The sequence below is a fragment of the Hyaena hyaena genome, unplaced genomic scaffold, assembly GCF_003009895.1.
Source record: "Hyaena hyaena isolate Hyena2069 unplaced genomic scaffold, ASM300989v1 scaffold_526, whole genome shotgun sequence".
NCBI classification, from domain to species: domain Eukaryota; kingdom Metazoa; phylum Chordata; class Mammalia; order Carnivora; family Hyaenidae; genus Hyaena; species Hyaena hyaena.
The window spans coordinates 987586-995539 of NW_024081160.1; positions in this window are offsets into that span (position 1 = coordinate 987586).

Sequence of the window (7954 nt, forward strand, 5' to 3'; positions counted from 1 at the left end):
GGCTAGAGCAGACGAATAAAAGATGAGCCTTAATTGTGGATGTGGACTCTGTGTTGTATCTATTCCGTGGGTGTCCTTGGAATTGAGCCACTTCGGGGGGTCATGCATCTCCAGCTCACATCCAAGCAGCACAAGTGGGAGCACCAGTGTGTCCCTTGCTGCACGTGGATAACAGTGTATCCCAATTGCACGTGTCCCCTTTACAGCTAGAACAGCCTTGGAGCACTTCTCTGAATGTGACCCATGAACTGACAGTCAAGTCACATCACCACACCTTACCCACTGCTAGAAGGAAAGCTTACCGCCAGCCCAAAGAATTCAACTGTGCTGATGAATTACCCATATGGCGGGAACAGAGAAAGAGACAAGTAAAATTAATCCTCTGTCCACCCAACAGAAAAACTTGATATTAAATATGTGGATCATGATTAGAAAATATTATAACTTAGAGGAGGATAAGCAGAGGCTAATTGAGGCCAAATAATACTGTGACAATCAGTATTAGAGCTTTCTTGTAGAATGAGAGAGAAGATCTTAGCTAAACCCACATAAGGTGTTCTCTGAAATGGAAGGCTTCATCTCCTTCAAGAAGGCAGGGTCCTGGCCCAGTAAACGATGGGCAGAAAATCAATTCTGGCCTGGATTCCAAGTGCCCTTTCCTTTACTCATCCCTTCTTCTGCTTGTTCTAATTAAGCCCCCAGAATTAATTATATTGAAAAGAAAATACAGTCTACCACTTTCCAGATTATTCTATACTTAAATGACTTATCTTTGGAATAGCTACCTTGATTGCCTAACAATATTCTTTACACTTTATATCAAGAACGTCACGTGAAACAAAAGACTATGAACTGCTTTTTTGGTAATCCTGCCACCATTTTACCACCGTTTCCTACACTGAACAGTCCTCCTTGCTATTATTTGCTTGTATTTAAAACTTCATGACCAAAGCACAGCATGTATATATCCATCCATCAGCAATGTCTGCTGTTTCGTCAACAATGGCCACCATTCCATACAACCCATCAGAGGATGATTCTTGGCAGGAGACAAAACGGAATCTGCATTCCCAGCCAGTCGTCACAAGGTCAGACAGTCCGGTGTTAGGCTCCTGGGAGTCAGAATGAAGGGGACTTTGGGAATGATAGGCATGTCCCCAGGATAAAGGGACATAAATTATCTAGAGACAGAAGAATGGGCAACTCTTTACCCAAACTATCATGGGAGTACTCTGGAGAAAGAGAAGGGCATTACTCAAACATATATCATGTATGAATCCATGAAAGCCAAGTGTAAAAGCATACACTAGGGGCGCCTGGGTGGCTTAGTCGGTTGAGCGTCTGACTTTCGCTTGGGTCATGATCTCGCGATTCGTGGGTTCGAGCCCCGCGTCGGGCTCTGTGCTGACTGCCGGCTCAGAGCCTGGAGCCTGTTTCAGAGTCTGTCTCCCTCTCTCTCTGACCCTCCCCCGCTCACCCTGTCTCTCTCTCTCCTAGAAATAAATAAAACATTAAAAAAAAAAATTTAAAAGCATACACTAGACATAGGTGGGACTAACGAGACATAAGGAAGTTGGCCTGAGACAAGGAAGGAGTTCAACTAGCTTCTGAAGTGTCAGACAGGATTTGGGAGGTTTAGGCAAAGAATATCCAAGACTTAAATGGCATGCTCATCATATTGGGCAGAGTGGAGCTAGGACTCATAAAAACGGGCTGGTACGTGTTGATCTATTGGGGCAAAACCTTCCAGTACATTCAGTGGGACTTCATAATGAAAGAAGCATAAGCCTTAAAGCAGTATGAATTGGAAAGAGTGGTAAAGTGTGGTGCAGTGTGTGGCTGATGAGGGTAGAAAAGGGAAGTTAGAACGAACAGTAAACATGAATGCTTGAACTCACTGCGTATGTTGGAGAAACTAACTTGCTATGTATTTTCAGCCTATTTAATTTACACAGTGACCTGGGAAGGGAAATGATAGCAGACTCATTCCACAGTGTTTTTATTCTATTATAAACAGAAGCTCCACATGCTTAATAAAAGTCAAATGACACAGCTATAGTAGCTCATGTGTTTCTGGAACATTCCTGTTCTCTTAGTTTCCCCAACAGTCTAGCATTAACAAAGCTTATCAATCCTTTAAATGGATTTCCCTGCATGCAAGCATGATGTGTACTGAAATAGGGATATAAAATCTCTAAAGTGAGTAAAACTCATCGGAAAAAATTAGGGGAGAATGTTTCCTGCCATTGTTTTCTCTTTTTTTGTAATAAAATTTTGTAAGTTTATTTATTGATTTTGAGAAAGAGACAGCGTGAATGGAGGAGGGGCACAAAGAGAGGGATGGAGGGAGGGAGGGGGAGAGAGAGAGAGAGAGAGAGAGAGAGAGATTGAGAATCACAAGCAGGGTCCCAGCACTGTCAGCACAGGGCCCAACACGGGGCTCAAACTCACAAAACTGGGAGATCATGACCTGAGCCGAAACCAAGAGTCAGACACTTAACCGACTGAGCGACCCAGGCAGCCCCTAACATTTTCTTCCTATCTAGTAAGACCTGATTCAAAATTATCATCTACTGTCTTTTTTTTTAACCGGATGAGAGCTAAAAGGATATCTAACTCTCTTGTCACAGTGAAATGAAAGTTTATTATGTAATTATTTTAGAAAAACACATATTACATGCATAAATAGACATCATCATAATCACCATATTTCACTGTAATAATATTTGAGACTTTAAAGGATATCATCAAATAAAATTAATTTCATTTACAATAAATGAAGCATAATATGTGGAAAACTTTACTCAGCCTCATTCAAGATCTAGCAATTCACTAGGAGTAAAAAAGAAAAAAATTACTTACATCGAAGATGATAGTTTTTCTTTAGCTCTTTTGCTGATGCCTACCCAATATATTCTCTCTAAATGGGCATAAAATTTCAAAATGTCCCTCTGATTTGATTTTATAACACAGATCTCCATTCACTGTTTGAAATATCATGGATCTTACATAAATATTAAGATGGAAATATGTCCATTTTCAAATGTTTATAAGTCATTGGCTTGATAGATGCTTTTACTATCTATGAACCATAACATAAGAACATTGGTAACATTCTTTACTAGAAATCCTCACCCAAGTTCACCAAGAAACTCACCCAAAAACCTCAGCAAAACCAATGATCTGCTCATTACAAAAAAAAAAAATACCAGCCACAGGTAATCATTCACAATGAAGAGAAGAATTTTTCCCAGAATCAGGGAGTGGGGTTTTGAGTTTGCAGATCCTGGAATGAATCCCAGCTTCACAATTGTACCTTGGGAAAGTTACAGGACTTCTGTGTCTCAGTTTTATCTATTAAGTGGGACTAAAACTTTGCAGCATTTCTATCATGACCAACACGACATTCAAAAACCACCTAGTATGGTACCTGACACACAGAAAGACTGTTCTAAATAGTACACCACTTCACAGATGGCTGTTCAATAAACATGACTGCTTCATAGATGGGGCTCAGTTTTGTGTAAATCTTTACGACCCAAAGCTCAGTCCACTTGATAAAAACAGAGGAGATCTGGTCACCATGAGACAGGATGGGTCCTTAAGCAGGTAGACATTGGACCCAAATGAATCTGGGACTTACATTTTTCAAAAGATAAATCAACCACCACTTGATTTATTCAGTAAGTGCTTCCCATTAGTGATCACTTTTAAGAGGCAGCTTTCAGAAAATGCTTTCTTTACACAGAATTTTATTCCAGGAAAACAAAAGCCTTTGACCAGTATGGAGGAAGCTGTACCAACCATAAGAACTGGACTGTTCCGGGGCACCTGGGTGGCTCAGTCGGTTAAGCATCTGACTTCGGCTCAGGTCATGACCTCATGGTTTGTGGGCTCGAGCCCCGCATCAGGCTCTGTGTTGACAGCCAGCTCAGAGCCTGGAGCCTGTCTTCAGATTCTGTGTCTCCCTCTCTCTGACCCTCCCTTGCTCGCACTGTCGATCTCTCTCTCTCTCTCTCTCTCTCAAAAATAAATAAAAACATTAAAAAAAAAAAAAAGAACTGGACTGTTCAGTGTCTAGGATTCCTTACTTGTCAGATGGGAGTTCTACATAATCAAGTGACAATGGTCATTCAACACAGACACCACACGGGGTGCTGGGCCTCAGAGACATCAAATGATGGAAGGAAAGGAATCCACACACTTTGTGACACACACAGAGTACAAATAAGATTAAAAAAAAAAAAATAGAAAAACCAGAAGAGCATAATTTAACATCACGCATGTGCTGGAAGATGAAAAATTAGCATTTTCTGTAACATTAATTGCATCAAATTCAGTGCTTTTATAATATTTTGGTCCTCTATCTTTTTTCTTCCAGTTGGCAAGGCGTCAAAAGGCAATAAAAAGTACTTCCAGATGGTTGGTCTAAGTAAATTGGGTGGAATTTTCCTTTAAATAAAATGGGAAATATATGCATTAGAAGCCCTGTAGAACACCAATCAAATCAAAGCGACTACTGTCCGCATCATTCTAAGTCACTCACTGGTTTATGGCCTCGCTCTATTTCAGGGAGTTTCTCAACTTGACATTACGTTCCACCGTGCTACAGCTACATCAGATCTCCGAGTTAGCTCAGAGATACGCACCGTGAAATCTTCCACCGCTAGACAAGTGTCTTCTTTGGATCACAGCTGAGAAAGTGGAGCAGCAAAATAATATTAATAATAATAATAATTTTTAATTGCATCATTTCAAGGGCAGCTCTAAGCTACACTCACCGAGCACAAGAAACAATGTGGGTTTCAAGGATAACACCAAAAATATTTTCATTTTGTCCTTCCAAGTGTACATGTCACTGTAACCCTTGGGCTGTTTGGGAGAGCTATAGGCAAACATGAGGGAGCCAAATGAAATGATGGTCAAGGGTCATCATATGATAAATTAATTCTCAAAGCTCTTCTCTGGTCTCTACCGGGGGATTGGATTTTATGTGATCCAGCCTTTCACTCTAAAGGCCAGGAGCACAAATGGGGCATCTGGAGGGTTCAATCGGTTAAGCATCCAACTCTTGATTTTGGTTCAGGTCATGATCTCATCGTTCATGATCTTGAGCCCTACAGTGGGCTGTTCAGTGACAGTGCAGAGGCAGCTTGGGATCCTCTCTTCTCCTCTCTCTCGATGATCCTACCCCACCTGCACTCTCTCTCTCAAAATAAATACATAAACATTTTAAAAAATAAAAATAAAATCCAGGAGCACATAAATGAGGGGTAAAAGCTTGATCTGGAACTATGGAAGGCCAGGTAAGATAGAGGCTAACTGGTGGCCATGGCCATCGGTCCACTCCAACCCTTTTCTGATCACTGGTGACTAGAGGATAAACCCCAAAGTCCTTATTCATCCAAGGCAGGGCCCACACTTCCCAGCACGTAGATCCGGCGGTGGGGGGGGGGGGGGGGGGGGGGGGGCGACGAGCCTCCAGCAGCCTCCACGGAAGAGAGAATAAACATGACTGTGGCGTCCTGCTAGCCGGCCTCCACCCAGGGCTATCTCCCTGGATGGAAGCTATTGGCATGAGGTCAGGAATACCGTCAAAGGCAACATGAAAATAGCAGTGCATCAAGTCCAAGGTCTGGCCTTCACAGTTATATGCTTACACAAGCACACACAACGTTTTCGAGACTTATTTTTGCCCTGTTTTTAATTTTGTAGAGTGTGTTTCGACCAATAGTTCAAAACCAAGGGCGATTTTATCCCCTCTGTCTGGGAACATTTGGCAAATGTCTGGAGACACTTTGGCTGTCACAACTGGGGGATGCTATTGACATCTAGTGAGTAGAGACTGGGGATGCTGATAAATGTCCTGTAACATACAGGAAAGCCCCTCCCCCTCCAAAAAAATTGAAACTATCCAACCAAAAATGTCAATAGTGCTAAGGATGAAAAACTGTTTTAGACTCATTTTTTTAAAGATGGAATTAAATAACATTGTGCATTACAAAGAGGAAAAGAATTGCTAAGACCATTACCACTTGTAATTGTCAGCCCCTCTCAAGATTCCAATCCAAGTCCCGCCACTTCCTGGAAATTCCAGCTATGCAATAGGAAATGCCCTTTATCATCCACATGGGACATTTGCTCTCCAGAGGCTAACAAATACTGAGGGCACAGAAAGCTGTAAGCCCCTTACCACCGAAACTTTTCTTAGCTCCTAAAACAGGAAGCCTGCACAGCTTCTTAAGTACTTTTTATGCACTGTACCGATTCACTCTTTATTCTGCCACGTAAAAAATAAGGGAGGCAATTTATAGCAAGTGTGTCAACTCTCCGCTGCATTATTTTAAGATGCTGCTGCTTTTTTATACTTTACCCACAAGTTGCACTAGAATAAATAAAAACAATTAGATGCAATTCACAGACAAGTTTGTCAAAGAGCGCGTTCTTAACATCATACAACTTCTAATTAAGTACACGATCCTACCGGATTGTATATGAGAATGTGTTTCCCGTTTCCATTTAGGTGCATCATCTGCTTTGTTAAAACCGTTTCTTAAACCTCTCACATAAATCTGTATCTATTTAAGTCTTAAATGGGATCCCAGTTTGCACACTGTTCTCCACGGATTCCAGTTGTCCTTCAGCACTACCTGTAATTGGCAAAGGAGAAACCGACTCTCACTTCTTATAGTTTCAAACTTACAGGGAGTAAGGATGACCAGGGAAGGTTCAAGTCACCTGAGTACATAACTGTACTCCTCCTTCTTGACATATCTTCCTTCACTCCTTTACCATTTCTTAATCACCACTGATTCTAGGATCAACGCAGCCCCTGTCTACTAGCCATTCTGACTGATAATCTCATTTTTAAATTTGTTAAACTTCTCCCATCTTGGCTCAGGCTTATGTAATAAATTACCATTGACTGGGGGGCTTAAACAACAAACATTTATTCTCACAGCTCTGGCAGCTGGGAAGTCCAAGACCAAGGTGTGAGGACATTTGTGACTGGTGAGGGCCTGTCTCCTGGTTCCCTGACTGCTGTCTCCACTCCGAGTTGTCCCACAGCAGAAGGGGAAGAGAGGTGGCGAGGGAGAAAGACATCACTTCCATGTTTCTTTTATTAGAGCACTAACCCCATTTATGAGGATTTGACCATGACCCCCCCCAAAGGGCCTCCTCCCAACACCATCACATTGAGGTTAGAAATTCAACATATGAACTTAAGAAGGACACAAGCATTCGGTCTGTAACACCTCCCATATCCAAGATGGAGCAAAATAAGGACACACTTTCCATTGTCCATGCTCCTTGCCTCCATACCAATGGGGTTTGGTTCCAGTGGGTAATTATCAGACCCCTTCCAATGACAGCAATCAATTGGCTTGCCATTTGCTAATAATTCCTGCCACCCAACAGGGTATGGAACTCCTATGTCTATGTTTTTATACACCAGACACTAATAAACTAGCAGTAAACACAACTCCTGATGTCGATGAGAATAAGTAATGGGGTAGAAAGTCCCAGAGACTACGCTTGGGGCTAAGAGGGACTCAGATAGGTAACAAGCATCTTCATTATTCAGGATACAGGAAGGACAAAGAGAATATTTAGCCAAGGGTGCCCAGATGGCCCAGTCAGTTAAGCATCTCCTCTTGATTTCAGCTCAGGTCCTGATCTCAAGGTTCGTGAGTTTGAAGCTCACGTTGGGCTCTGCGCTGACAGTATGGAGCCTGTTTGAGATTCTCTTTCTCCTCCTCTCTCTTTGCCCCTCCCCCTCTCATGTACACTCTCTCTCAAAATGAATAAACTTAAAAACAAAAAGGAATATCTGGCCAGACCCTGTGTCTCACTTGGGAAGTAAGGGGCCAGGGCAATGCCAGTCTTCAGACTATGGCTCTCTAGCTGCCCCGGCTCCTAAGCACAAATGGGCAACCCCTCATCTGTCAGTGTG